The sequence below is a fragment of the Lycium barbarum genome, chromosome 3 (assembly GCF_019175385.1).
Source record: "Lycium barbarum isolate Lr01 chromosome 3, ASM1917538v2, whole genome shotgun sequence".
NCBI lineage: Eukaryota > Viridiplantae > Streptophyta > Magnoliopsida > Solanales > Solanaceae > Lycium > Lycium barbarum.
The window spans coordinates 70768143-70781452 of NC_083339.1; positions in this window are offsets into that span (position 1 = coordinate 70768143).

The window sequence follows — 13310 nt, forward strand, 5'->3', positions numbered from 1 at the left end:
GGCAAAAAGGGAATTTCGCAAGTGGTCTTGAAAGTTCTATGTGGCATGTGTTCTTTTTGTGTTTGTAGTAGCTATATATATATACAAAAAAAAAAAAAAAAAAAAAAAAAAAAAAAGAGTGATGACTAACCAAGATTAATTCATCCTTTTAATTTAAGAAAATTAGAGAAGCTTGGAGAAGGGGGCATGTGTCCACTTATCATTTGTAGGAGCCATGTATATATATGTGGGCAAGAGATGACTAAGCAAGACTTAGTCATCATTTTAACTTGAGAAAGACTTGGAGAAAAGAAAGAAAAAAAAGGAAGAGAGAAAGAGGGGTTCGGCCATGGCTTGGCCGAACCTAGGGCCATGGAGAGCTATCAAGAAAAATATTTTCTTCTAGCTTTTCTATCAATTGGAAGGTCCTCTATAGCGTGGAGTAGTAGTTGGAGCAAGCAAACCATTCATTCTTGCAAGGCACAACTCTAGCCAAGTTGAAGAGCTAAGTGGAAAAGGTAAGGTTTAATCCTCTTTTATATGTTATGGATGGTTTATGCATGTTGTTGGGTGTAGAAATGGATGAAATTCTTGAAACTAGGTGTGTTGATGTTGAAGCCGTGAGTGGGTTGTTTTGTGTAGAAGGAATGAATTAAATTTACTTAGTATCTTGGTCGTTGTGTTGTGGATTCTATGATGTTAAATGGAGATTTAATAGTTTGAAATGAAGTGGAAATCGTTTGTGGAATATTGAAGAAGTTAATGTGATATTAGTATGATTTCTTATATTTGTATGAATGAATTTGTTAATGTGTGGGTTGTGGATATAACTCATGAATTTGGAAGCAAGAGATGTGTTTGGAAGATTGTAAGTTGGGTTGTTGTGATTGAATTGAATATAAATGAAATGTCGTTGAATTGTGTGACAAGGATTGTTAATGTTAGAATATATTTTGGATTGATTGTTGAAGTTGTTAGTATGATTGTTGGGATTGTTGTTAATAAATTGGCCGAGTTGAATTCTCGGATTGTTGATTGATAATTTGGCCGAATTGGATTCTCGGGGATGGATGTATTTACAGGGGAAATGCTGCCGAAATTTCGGTAGATTATAAGTGAATTTATTTGAGAAACTAAGGCAAGTGTATGACGACGAATCTAATGATTGTGTGAACCCTTTTGAATGTAGACTAGCAAGCTTGGATAAATAAGCGTAGCTAATAGGACGTGGAACAGGTATGTAAGGCTTACCCTTTCTTTCTTTTGGCATGATCCTTGTGAAACGAACAAGACGATATGTATATGATTCCAAAGAAACTCCCATTCTTAGAGCCACTAGGATGGCTAACGTTCTTGATTTCCATAAGCTGTTTCATATGGTTTTGATGCGTATCTATGATGTCCGAATGTCACGACCCAGCTAGGGGCCGCGACGGGTACCCGGAGCTAGTTACCGAGCACCGCTCACTCTACTACTTGTCTCGCTCATTTAATACTCTTTTATCAATTTTACATACCAATTGTAGGAAAATCATATTTAATCAAAATATAAATACTTTATATACATTTGCCTCTTGGCCATCAAAATAATATACATACATATGAAAACATCTTGTGAGACCCTCTAACCCACACTGCGTATCTACGAGCCTCTACTAACATAATGAATACATAGACGGAACAAGACTCCGTCATGCCCAAAATATGCATATATATTTGTACATCAAAAGAATAGCCATAAGCACCTCCGAACAATGGAGTGCTATCTATCAGCTGACAGCTACTGAGGACCCTGGCCAAGCTCTCCTCCCTGTCTACCTGTGGGCATGAACACAACGTCCGAAGAAAGGACGCCAGTACGAATATTGTACCGAGTATGAGAGTCATACATAATGAAAGGAAACATCAATAATATGAGGATAACATCAATATGAGACAACTGAATCTGACTGATAATCATAAATGAAGTAAAGCATGCTGTCTTACTCATCATCATAACATGTATGCATCATATGCAAGCTGCCCGTCCATGTCGGAACGGTGTGATAATCAATAATATTAGCCCGCGTCCAGGCCTCCCGCGTCCGGGGTACCATCTTATGCCGCCCACTAGTGGTGTCTGCCCACGCCCGTAGGTCGTGGTGTATCCGTATCGCCGCCCGCCGAAGCGGTGTCTGCCCGGCCAACTAGGCCCGGTGTGAATGCAATCATGACATGCTTAACGTAAATACTCATAGTAATATGCTTATCATAAAATACTTATCTTATCATAATGCGTATATAAGACTCATGATCAACTTTACTCTATCGGGGTGACGTAAGGTCGTGATCCCCCGATTACATTATGAAACCATCGTGGACATTCTGCCTCACCTTGAAAGGACTAGTACATAAGGTGAGTGTAGGCAAGGAATAACATCATCATCATTCTAGTGTCATCATCTCATATAACTTATCTCATATAGACATTCATAGGCATAAGCTTTTAACTTCTTAGAATGTAAGAATTCATGAAAGGAATAGGGATTCAAGCTAAAAGATTCATGCCATTAGAAAGAAGGACCAGCCTCACATACCTTGGTCGCTTAGCTAAGATATCGCTCACTTGTTCTCCGTCGATATCACGTCGTTACCTTCATAAGAGAATTCGTATCAACATTAGTAAACTAACTATAAGAACGCATCCCTAATTCTAGGAGAAGTCGGACAACGCTTCCTTCGCTCATACCACTTTTCTCATGTTTTATATTAACTCCCAACATTCATAATATTACTCGCAATATCATAATCGACAATCGTCATTTACGTACATTTGGCAAAATCCACCATTTTCCTCCAATTTTCCCTTATTTCTACTTCTAGCTCATCCTTGCGTTTTCATGCATTTAATGCTTGTTCATGATATAAACATCATTTATAACATATTAGTACTCACAACACTTCAATATTCATAGTTCAATTCCACTATCATTCATTTATGTCACTATTCACTCAATAATGACCCATTTCTATGTTCTTCTACATTTCAAGTGTCTAAGCTTTCCAAAACTTCAAACAACATGGAATAATCATGAAACTTACCTTGGATGATGGTTGAACAATCCTTAAGTTGAAATACTTCAATTAACCAAAACCCTAGTTCCACCCTTTGTGGGATTTCTTGACTTAGATGATCCTTTGTTGTGTTCTTACACTTGATTTCATGAATTTGGTGTTGTTGGTCTTGATGTTCTTTTGATTCTTTGGGATTTCTATAGATGAAGTATGTGGATAGGTCTAGAAGTTTCTTGAGTTGGTTGAATGAATAATGAGTTAAAATGAGGCTTAAGTCCCCTTTAAAAATCACAAATCTGATCTTTAATGAATTCTTGTCGAGATGAACAGTGGTCGTAAACCACCATATACGGACCGTATTTTGATTTACGGTCCGTCCTCCATGGCCGTATTTAATCATTTCAAAGACAGAAAGTTTGGCTGAGGATTATGGCAATTTACGACTGAGGTTTACGGTCCGTAAACCAGTTTACGGGCCGTCCTCCAAGTCGTATTTAACCATTTTCACAATTTACAGAAAGTTGAGATTTTGTCAAGCTAGAGGACGATTGCACTATACGGTCCGTAAATCACTTTACGGGCCGTATAGTGCCATATACGACCACTGGGCTGAAAAATTGTTATATCCCGCATTTTATGTAATCGGATAATTCAAGACAATCGCGGGAAAACAACAAGCAAGGCCATATTTTATTTTGTTTGGCACATGAGTTGCTTATGAAAAGTCTAGAAGTGGAAATATGGAGAAAGACGAAGGGCAAATTTGGAAGTTGGAAAAGTGTTCCATAAATTATAAGAACTAGCCAAAAATACAAAGTGGGCTTGAAAGTTTTTTTTTTTGGGAAAATTTGAGGCCCAACCGGCCATGGGGAATTAAAAGGGCCCAAACCCATTAAGCCAAAAATCATGTGCTAATATATTAAGAAGAGGCTTATCCCTTAAGCTCATTCAAGAACTTTCAAGAAAGAAGAAAAAAAAATGAGAGCAAAACCTTGGAGGCCTTCGGCCATAGAGGAATTTCCAAGAAAAATTGGCAAAAATTCTTTCAAAAATCATTTTCTACCAAGTAGAGGGTGCTTGACAAAGTGGAGTGGTTGTTGAAGCAAGAAGAACACATAATCTTGCAAGTTGGAGGATTTAGTCAAGTGAAGAAACAAGGAAAGAGGTGAGGTTTAATCCCTTCTTTATATGTTTTTGATGTTTGTATATGATATAGTATGTGAAAGTGGATGAAATTCATGGAGAATATTAATGTTGTATGTGGCCGTGAGGTGTAGCATGTACATGTATGTGTAGGAATCATGTTTCAATTGTTTTATTTAGTGTTTGGTTATTATTGTTGTGAATGCTATGTTAAAGTTGGAAGTTGAGTGATGTTGGTGAAGTTGGCCGTGTAGAGTGTAGTGTGTATGTGGCCGTATATGTGTGTGTGGTATGGTGAATGGATAGTGAGTAAGTTTGTTTAGTATGTTGGTCGTTGTGTTGTGGAGTTTATATTACAAACGAAAGCCTAAGGAGCTTAGTGAGGTATCACTAATTGAAAGCTTGTCTTGGAAGATTATGCAAATTGAATATTATGTTCTTATGTGTATGAAAGGTAATGATACTAGAATGACGTTGTTGGAATATGTATTATAAGGTTGTTGTTGTTCTATTGGAGTTTGGAAGGTCTTGAAGGAAGTAGAATGCTAATTGGAGTGTTGGGACGTATCTTGAATTGAATATGTGAATTGCTAGTGTGATTGTTGAATTTATATTGATGGTTTGGCCGGGTTTGAATTCCCGGATTGTGTTTGATGAGAATTTGACTAAGTTGAATGTCGAGGATGGTATAATTACAGAGGAAGTGCTGCCGAAATTTCGGTAGCCAAGTATTACTTTAAGATTTCAACTCTAAGTATCCTAATAAGAGTTTTGGTAAATATGACCAATTTGCAGATTTTGACGAAATTGCAACGTGAATTTTGAATAGCAAAAGGAGCGGAAAGAGGTATGTAAGGCTTCACCCTTCTTTCTATGGCATGTCTTAGATGTAATAAGTCGGGTACGAGCCTCGGGGACAACCCTAGTCCTCGGAATCCGCACCTAAAGTTTTCCAATTTTTGTTCAATAGAATTGAACTAGAAAGTGTGCAAATGATGGAAAGACCTCTTAAACCCTTAGAACTTGCATAAGTGGGACCCGATTACCCTAGAACCCTCACAAGTAATGACATGACACGTAACATATGTAAATCATATACGCCACCCCATCCGGCCCGAGGTGGGCCCGTTACTCTCGGATTTTCCTTACAGTCTTGCTTGACTTACTTGAAGTGAATCCAAAGGGAACCTTTGATCCCGATTTCGTTACCAAATGATAAGTACTATGACTCCTCTAACGAGGGCACTTCCATGACGATAATGATACCAATGATGTTAGATAAGAGGATATGCCTATGATACGTACTACTGGAACGACTCTATGACTAAGATGACTAAGCTAAGTATCTTATGTAAACATGAAAATGATAAACTAATTTTTGAATCCGATTTATATTTCCTAGCTATGACTTTATTTTCTAAAGATTTCAAAGTCTATGAACTGTCATCTATGATGCCCACGATTTCATTCTACGTTTACTTTAATATTATTCTCCGTTGATAGTCTCACCTTAAAATACTCGTTCCTTCAAGGTGAGACAAAGCGATCACGAGTATTCTATAATGTAATCGGAGGTTACCGACTTTATGTCACTCCGATAGACGTAACTTTCTTTGGACTCCCGTGCATGCTGGTTATATGACACAGGGATATGTGTATGGACATGTATATGTATATAGGACAAGTATTTGTATATAAGACATGTATATGTATAATAGAGAAGTAAAAGTACACGTATATGTATATGGGGAAAGGGGAAGGGCCACTGTTATATCACCACCTGATTCAGCTGGATTCCATCCTGGACGCGGGATGCCCGGACGCGGGATATGGGAGAGCCGTACGCGGCGTCTGTATATGTGATGTATGATATATGTGATGTGTTGTGTTGGGACACTGTTGGGGAGGGGGGTGGGAGAGCCGATGCATTCGGCATCTGTAAATGTGAGTAAAAGATACCGTTTACTGAAATGTACTATTTTCTGTATACGAGAATAAGGAACACCGTATTCTGAAAAATGGGCTAAGCTTGCATGGTATCTGCCTACAGAACATACATATGTACAGGTTACTTCTGCTCCGGGATAAGCTCTGTATATTTATTCAGTTATTATTCACACTCCATATTCAGTTACTGTGTTATCACTCATGCCTTACATACTCGGTACACTATTTGTACTGACGTCCCTTCTTGTGGGCGCTGCGTTTCATGCCGCGCAGGTCAGCAGATAGACGGACCGGATTCCTAGAAGTTCTATCAGCAGTGTTGTAGCAGTGCTCCAGTTGTTCCGGAGCTCCAGTTACTTGGTACTACTTTTGTGTATATATACAGGTCCGGTAGAATCCGGCCCTTCATATGTATATGTGTACTATGTTTAGAGGCTCGTAGACAGATGTGTACAGGTAGATGTTTTGTATCTCTGAGTGTCCTTGTCGCTGTGTAATGTGCTAGCAAAGCTTACTGGCCTATGTTTATAACTATGCCACTAATGGGAATGTTCAGTAACAAAAAACAAAATATGGTATAGTTTATACGGCATACTTAGTAACAGGAATATGACACGAGACAGGGGTGCTCGGTACAAGTATCGGGTACTCGTCACGGCCCCTAGTCGGGTCGTGACAAAAATTCTCCGCGACTTTCTTATTTCCAAAAATTCTTAATTAGCCATTCCCGACTTAATAAAACATCATTCACTCAAACTCTTCATCATTCCACTCATCATACAAGTACGGAGAAATTTCCGAGGTGTAACACCGAAGTTCTGTTTGATATGTTTCCGAATGGCATTCGAGAGATAATTGATATGACTAATGTCTTAATTTTCAAATGATAGCACGTTTGATTATTCCATTGAGTCTTTGATACATTTTGATACGTACATATGGTTCCAAAAACTCTATTTGATTTGACCCATAACGATATTCGAAAGGTACCTAACATGATTCTTGCTTTGATTTTCTAAAAATGGTTTCTGAAACGTTCGTAGAAGGTTCTGCACTAACTCGGATTGACTCGAAACGTGTTTGTGATCCTCAAGTGTCGATTTTCCCACCTATCTATCGAGTCTTGATTTATATGCATATAGTTTCTCACTACTCTGCTCGTGCACGCCTCAATATGTCTTTCACCGAGTCCCGGGCCGGGTATGTTATCGTGCGCTCTTCAATGCATTGTTCACCGCGTCCCTAGTTAGAGGGCCAGGATCTGTTATATGCATATACGTTTGAAGTATGATGTGGTATATGCATTCTGAAGTATGATGTGTTCTAAAGTATGATGTGTGACAGAGATATTCCCTATTCCGAAGTATGATGTGTTATGCCGCCAGTGATGGGGTGGCGACCATGTTCTGTTCACCGAGTCCTACAATGGGCCGGATATGGCATGCATGATTTGTGTCTTGAAAATAAACATTTTGGTATTCTGGATGATTTGCTTATTTTCTGTACTAATTCTGACATATGACATCGGCATACATGATTTGTGTTTTGAAAATAAGCATTTTAAGCATTCTGGATAATGTACTTACATTTGAAATGTTTGTTTCGATTATGGTTCTGTTTTCTGTATTACATGCCTTACATACTCAGTACATATTCCGTACTGACCCCCTTTCTTCGGGGGCTGCGTTTCATGCCACGCAGGTACAACCAGATGAGTAGAAGGCTTTGCTAGAAGGTGTTTCAGCGGGATTGGCGAGCTCCACTTCCTTCCGGAGTGTTGCCGAGTCAGAGTATATATGTTAGGATTTCTGGTTAATGTTAGAGACTTTGCAGACAGAGTCGTGGGTATAGAATGTCAGTATTGTGAGCGGTTCCACCAGCCGATGTGTTATTATGTTTCATGTTACAAGTTTCATGTGATGACAGATTTTATTTGATTTGAGCACGATGAAAAGAAAGTTTCTGAAAGCCTTTATTATGTATTTCATTCTTATTTGAGTTAAAAGTCCAAAGAGATTATGTGTGTGTTAAGAGTCAGAGGGTTCGCTCGGCCCTAAGTAAGGGTCGGGTGCCCATCACACCCTAGCAAGATTAGGGTGTGACAAAGTGGTATCAGAGCAGGCCGTCCTAGGGTTGTCTGCAAAGTCGTGTCCAGTAGGGTCCTGTTTATGGGTGTGAAGCCGGCCACATTTATAAACAGGAGGCTGCAGGGCATCTAGGGATTGTTGACCTTCTTTCTGTCTTAGGTCGTGCGATAGAGCCAAGTCATAGGAAATGAGATTCCTTATATAAGCCTTACATACGACGGAAGATGGTGAGTGGCGATATGGAGAGTCACAGGGGTAAGTATTGATATTTTGTTCTTTTACCTGAAATTGGAAGCTCTGGATGGCTGGAATGTGTTATATAGCCGTATGCTTTGTGGGGCATTGTTGATATTTGCTGCGTACAGATTTTGAATAGTAAGAATTGTAAAGGAGACCCGGTCAGAATTTTTCAAAATCAGGTCATTTAACTAAGTACACCTAACAGGAAGAAACGTGGAAAGGAAATATCGTAAACAGACAATAAGTGGGATGCGTTGTCTTAGAGGATTTACGGACTTGGCGTGACAGGAAGAATAATAGCGAGAAAGACGATTAGCGGTCCAGAGGATTAAAATGGATAACATCCGAGGTTTAGTAAGAGCAAGGTCTGTTGAAGGATTCAGAGAAAGTCGACAATCAGTTTTGCTATAGATTATTATGCAAGGATGGTGAGTGGAAATCCGAATAGGCTGATACCCGAAGTATTCATAAGTAACGGCGATGAAGGTATAGTTTCTACCATCGGGAATCTGGGAATCTAGGACGAAAGGTAACTATACAAGTAAGTGGAAGGTGAATAGTGAGGATTGAAAAGGGTAAAATAGTAATTGTAAGGGGAAGGGCGTGTTACGAAAATGTCCCGAAATCTGTAAGACTTCGACTTGCTCCAGATCATGAAATGAAGGTCATGCGATGAGGTGGATGCGATTATATCAGCGTTAATGCACCGGATTTCATCGAAGTTTCGAGGTTAAGCGTGCTAAGGTGAGAGAAATATTGGGATGGGTGACCCCCTGGGAAGTGTGCGAGAAATCTTATAGATTTAGGCATAAGAAGCAAATGAGAAGTTAGAGTAGCTTAAGGGAAACCAGAGTATACGGGATGGTTGGAGACCATAAGAGGTCGCGTAGGGCGAGGCAGACTAGACTGGTGAAGAGACAAGAAGTGCATCCCGGCTCTGAAAATAGGATAAGTTTGAACAACGTTTGAAAATATTTTGTAGGCAAGATGGTAGTAATTGTACAAATATATATATGAATGCGTATGATATCCCATATGTGATTGTATCGGCGGGCAAGTGATGTGTACCCCAGCAACCGGCGCTACGGTATAGAAGGCATTAATCAAGTAAGGGTACCGAAGTTCAAGTGACAACAAGAATAAGCGGCACAAATGTTATTAGGTAAGCTGATGTTATTGTCTTTACTGGTTAAAATTGGAAAGTTCTAATACAATGACACTTGGAAAAGAAAGAGAGCGAGTTAATGGAAGGCAAGGAGATCAAAAGGTCGGGAAAAGTGAATAGTAAGAAAACTCAGTGAGGGAAGCCCCTGAGAGAAACTACCGACAAAGCACGAGACTACTTGGGCAAAAATTCAAAGGTAGGTACGTGAAGAGGATAAAGTGTGGTAATATAGAACAAAAGAGGAATGTGTGAGGTTCGAGAACCAATTTCAATAAGTGAGGCTAAAAGAATAGTGACCATGACAAGGAACGTAAGTTAAGAGAAAGAATGCTTAGGCCTTGCGACGATGTTAGGAGGTTTTGGCCCTTGAAAGGTAAATAAAGGGATAAATGTGCAGCCATATTAACGTGGTTGCCTCGGACATGGAAGATCTTTCCTGAAAAGATGACTTAAGAATAGGATGGTCTTGCGTGTTTAGAGGAATATTTCACGAACTTCAGGGCCGATGCCACGAATGACAAGAGAAGAAAAGTGCTCGAGGAGGAAGAAAACCCAAGAAGGGTTAAGGATGAGAGTAGGAAGGGTATATTAACGGGTTGGTCGAAGGAAGAGAAGAACATTTGGGAGTAAAACAATTGGAAATCTTTAACCATACGAGTAAGAAGGATATCTTAACGAGTTAGCGGTAAGAACCCGATTACGCATCGAGGAAAGAACAAGGATGATGGGTCGACACTGTGATTGGGAAATTAAGGGTATGGAATGAGAATTCATGCGAGGTCTGAGAGATTTGATCTTGGAGGAAATGGAATGAAATGTAGGGAATGTGCATAGGAGACCGCTCGGTCATAGCATCATAAATATAGTTAAAGGTTCGATGAGCGGGGATAGAGAGAGTGTAAACTGTAAGGATTCTGTGCTAAGAACAAAAGTAGCGGGACGCTTGAAAAATATGGACGCACAGCTGCAACGCAAACGCGTAGTTAAGAAGAATCACGAGCAACTGAGTTAAATGGGTGAAAGTGGCTAATAGTGGATAGGAAGATATGGGAATATTGACAAGAATGATGATATAGGCGCAAAATGAAAGAAAAACTTATAAGAAGTTTCGATATGTTATGCACAGAGTTGGAAAGAAAGATGAGGAGTAAGGTATAAACGAAGACTTCACAAAAGGACATAGTGAATCTCGACATCCCTATGAACTTGTGAGTCCAAGACACCGTTAGTCACAAAAGACAGAGGTACGGAAAGACGAAAAAGAAGGCATCGGAATTGGATACCCTTATCAGTATTCTAGTTAAATACGAGAGTGTAAATATCCAGTAGATAGACAGCCAGACTATACGATAATGGAACTCGGCTTTAAGAAGAAAGTGAAGGGCGGCAGATGATTATCGTAGACAAGGATATTCGGAGACCGTTGGCGTATAAGGAGCCCCTTAAAAAGGGGGGGGGGGGGGGAGAACATATTATATTGGACTTAAAAGGAATCGCAACATTGTCAGACTCCAGAGGAGTAAAATTTATTAGCTCAGGGCTAGAGTTCAAAACATATCGGCATATCAGGAGAATACATGAAAGGAGTAGAAACGAATTGACAATAAGTGTACCGTGAGGCCGACATGAAGGGAAAGGATGGAAGACACCTTAAGAGAATGCTTCATGCTAACATGAATTATGATATGTTTAGGACATGATTTTAGTCCCTCATATCGAGCAAATTTGCGCCGTATCTAAGCACGCAGCGACATGTTGTAAAGAGTAATAAAAAGAGCAAGAAAGAGGCTACGAGCTAAGTGTACAAAGGATAAGGGAGAAAATGATAAGATCCAAAGGATATTTCGGACAACAACGACTATTATAATAAAAGTATCAACAATTGGTAGTTTGGAAATTTTTGAAAGAAAGAAAGAACGCAGCGCCTGTGAATGAAATAAAGGAGGTCACCGGATACTAGAAAGTAGTTCACGGACCATTAATTGTACGGAATATGAGAATATACGCTATGAAATTATATGAATCATCGACGTGAAGCGATGCTCGATCATATTTGTAAAGAATGCACACCGGAGAGTCAACAAAGAATAACGATGGACGAAACGAGCGCCAATACAAAGAAATCGAAGACAAGTATACTTGTGTCAAGAAATAACCTGGGAAGGACAAGGATAATAAGTTGGCGCAATGGATTAGAAAAACCCATGACACAGAATGAGGACTCATGTAAAGACCGAGGAGTTCGATTATAAAGGAAATAGGGTAAAAGATAAGGAATGGGAATGAAGGAAAGGACAACTATAAGAAGGACCCTCCAGAGGTGTTAAAAGACCCCATAAGATCAGTTGAACATTCGAGGACGAATGTTCTAAAGGGGGGAGGATGTTATAGCCCGTATTTTATACGTTCGGATAATTCAAGATAATTGCGAGAAGTTAAGGGCAAGACTATTTTCCAAAGTTATTCTAATATACAAGTTGTTTATTAGTATGGAAATATTGAGAAAGGCTAAGGGTAAAAAGGAAAATTTACAAGGTGGTTCATGGTAATATTGAGGAAGGCTAGGGGCAAAAAGGGAATTTCGCAAGTGGTCTTGAAAGTTCTATGTGGCATGTGTTCTTTTTGTGTTTGTAGTAGCTATATATATATACAAAAAAAAAAAAAAAAAAAAAGAGTGATGACTAACCAAGATTAATTCATCCTTTTAATTTAAGAAAATTAGAGAAGCTTGGAGAAGGGCGCATGTGTCCACTTATCATTTGTAGGAGCCATGTATATATATGTGGGCAAGAGATGACTAAGCAAGACTTAGTCATCAATTTAACTTGAGAAAGACTTGGAGAAAAGAAAGAAAAAAAAGGAAGAGAGAAAGAGGGGTTCGGCCATGGCTTGGCCGAACCTAGGGCCATGGAGAGCTATCAAGAAAAATATTTTCTTCTAGCTTTTCTATCAATTGGAAGGTCCTTTATAGCGTGGAGTAGTAGTTGGAGCAAGCAAACCATTCATTCTTGCAAGGCACAACTCTAGCCAAGTTGAAGAGCTAAGTGGAAAAGGTAAGGTTTAATCCTCTTTTATATGTTATGGATGGTTTATGCATGTTGTTGGGTGTAGAAATGGATGAAATTCTTGAAACTAGGTGTGTTGATGTTGAAGCCGTGAGTGGGTTGTTTTGTGTAGAAGGAATGAATTAAATTTACTTAGTATCTTGGTCGTTGTGTTGTGGATTCTATGATGTTAAATGGAGATTTAATAGTTTGAAATGAAGTGGAAATCGTTTGTGGAATATTGAAGAAGTTAATGTGATATTAGTATGATTTCTTATATTTGTATGAATGAATTTGTTAATGTGTGGGTTGTGGATATAACTCATGAATTTGGAAGCAAGAGATGTGTTTGGAAGATTGTAAGTTGGGTTGTTGTGATTGAATTGAATATAAATGAAATGCCGTTGAATTGTGTGACAAGGATTGTTAATGTTAGAATATATTTTGGATTGATTGTTGAAGTTGTTAGTATGATTGTTGGGATTGTTGTTGATAAATTGGCCGAGTTGAATTCTCGGATTGTTGATTGATAATTTGGCCGAGTTGGATTCTCGGGGATGGATGTATTTACAGGGGAAATGCTGCCGAAATTTCGGTAGATTATAAGTAAATTTATTTGAGAAACTAAGGCAAGTGTATGACGACGAATCT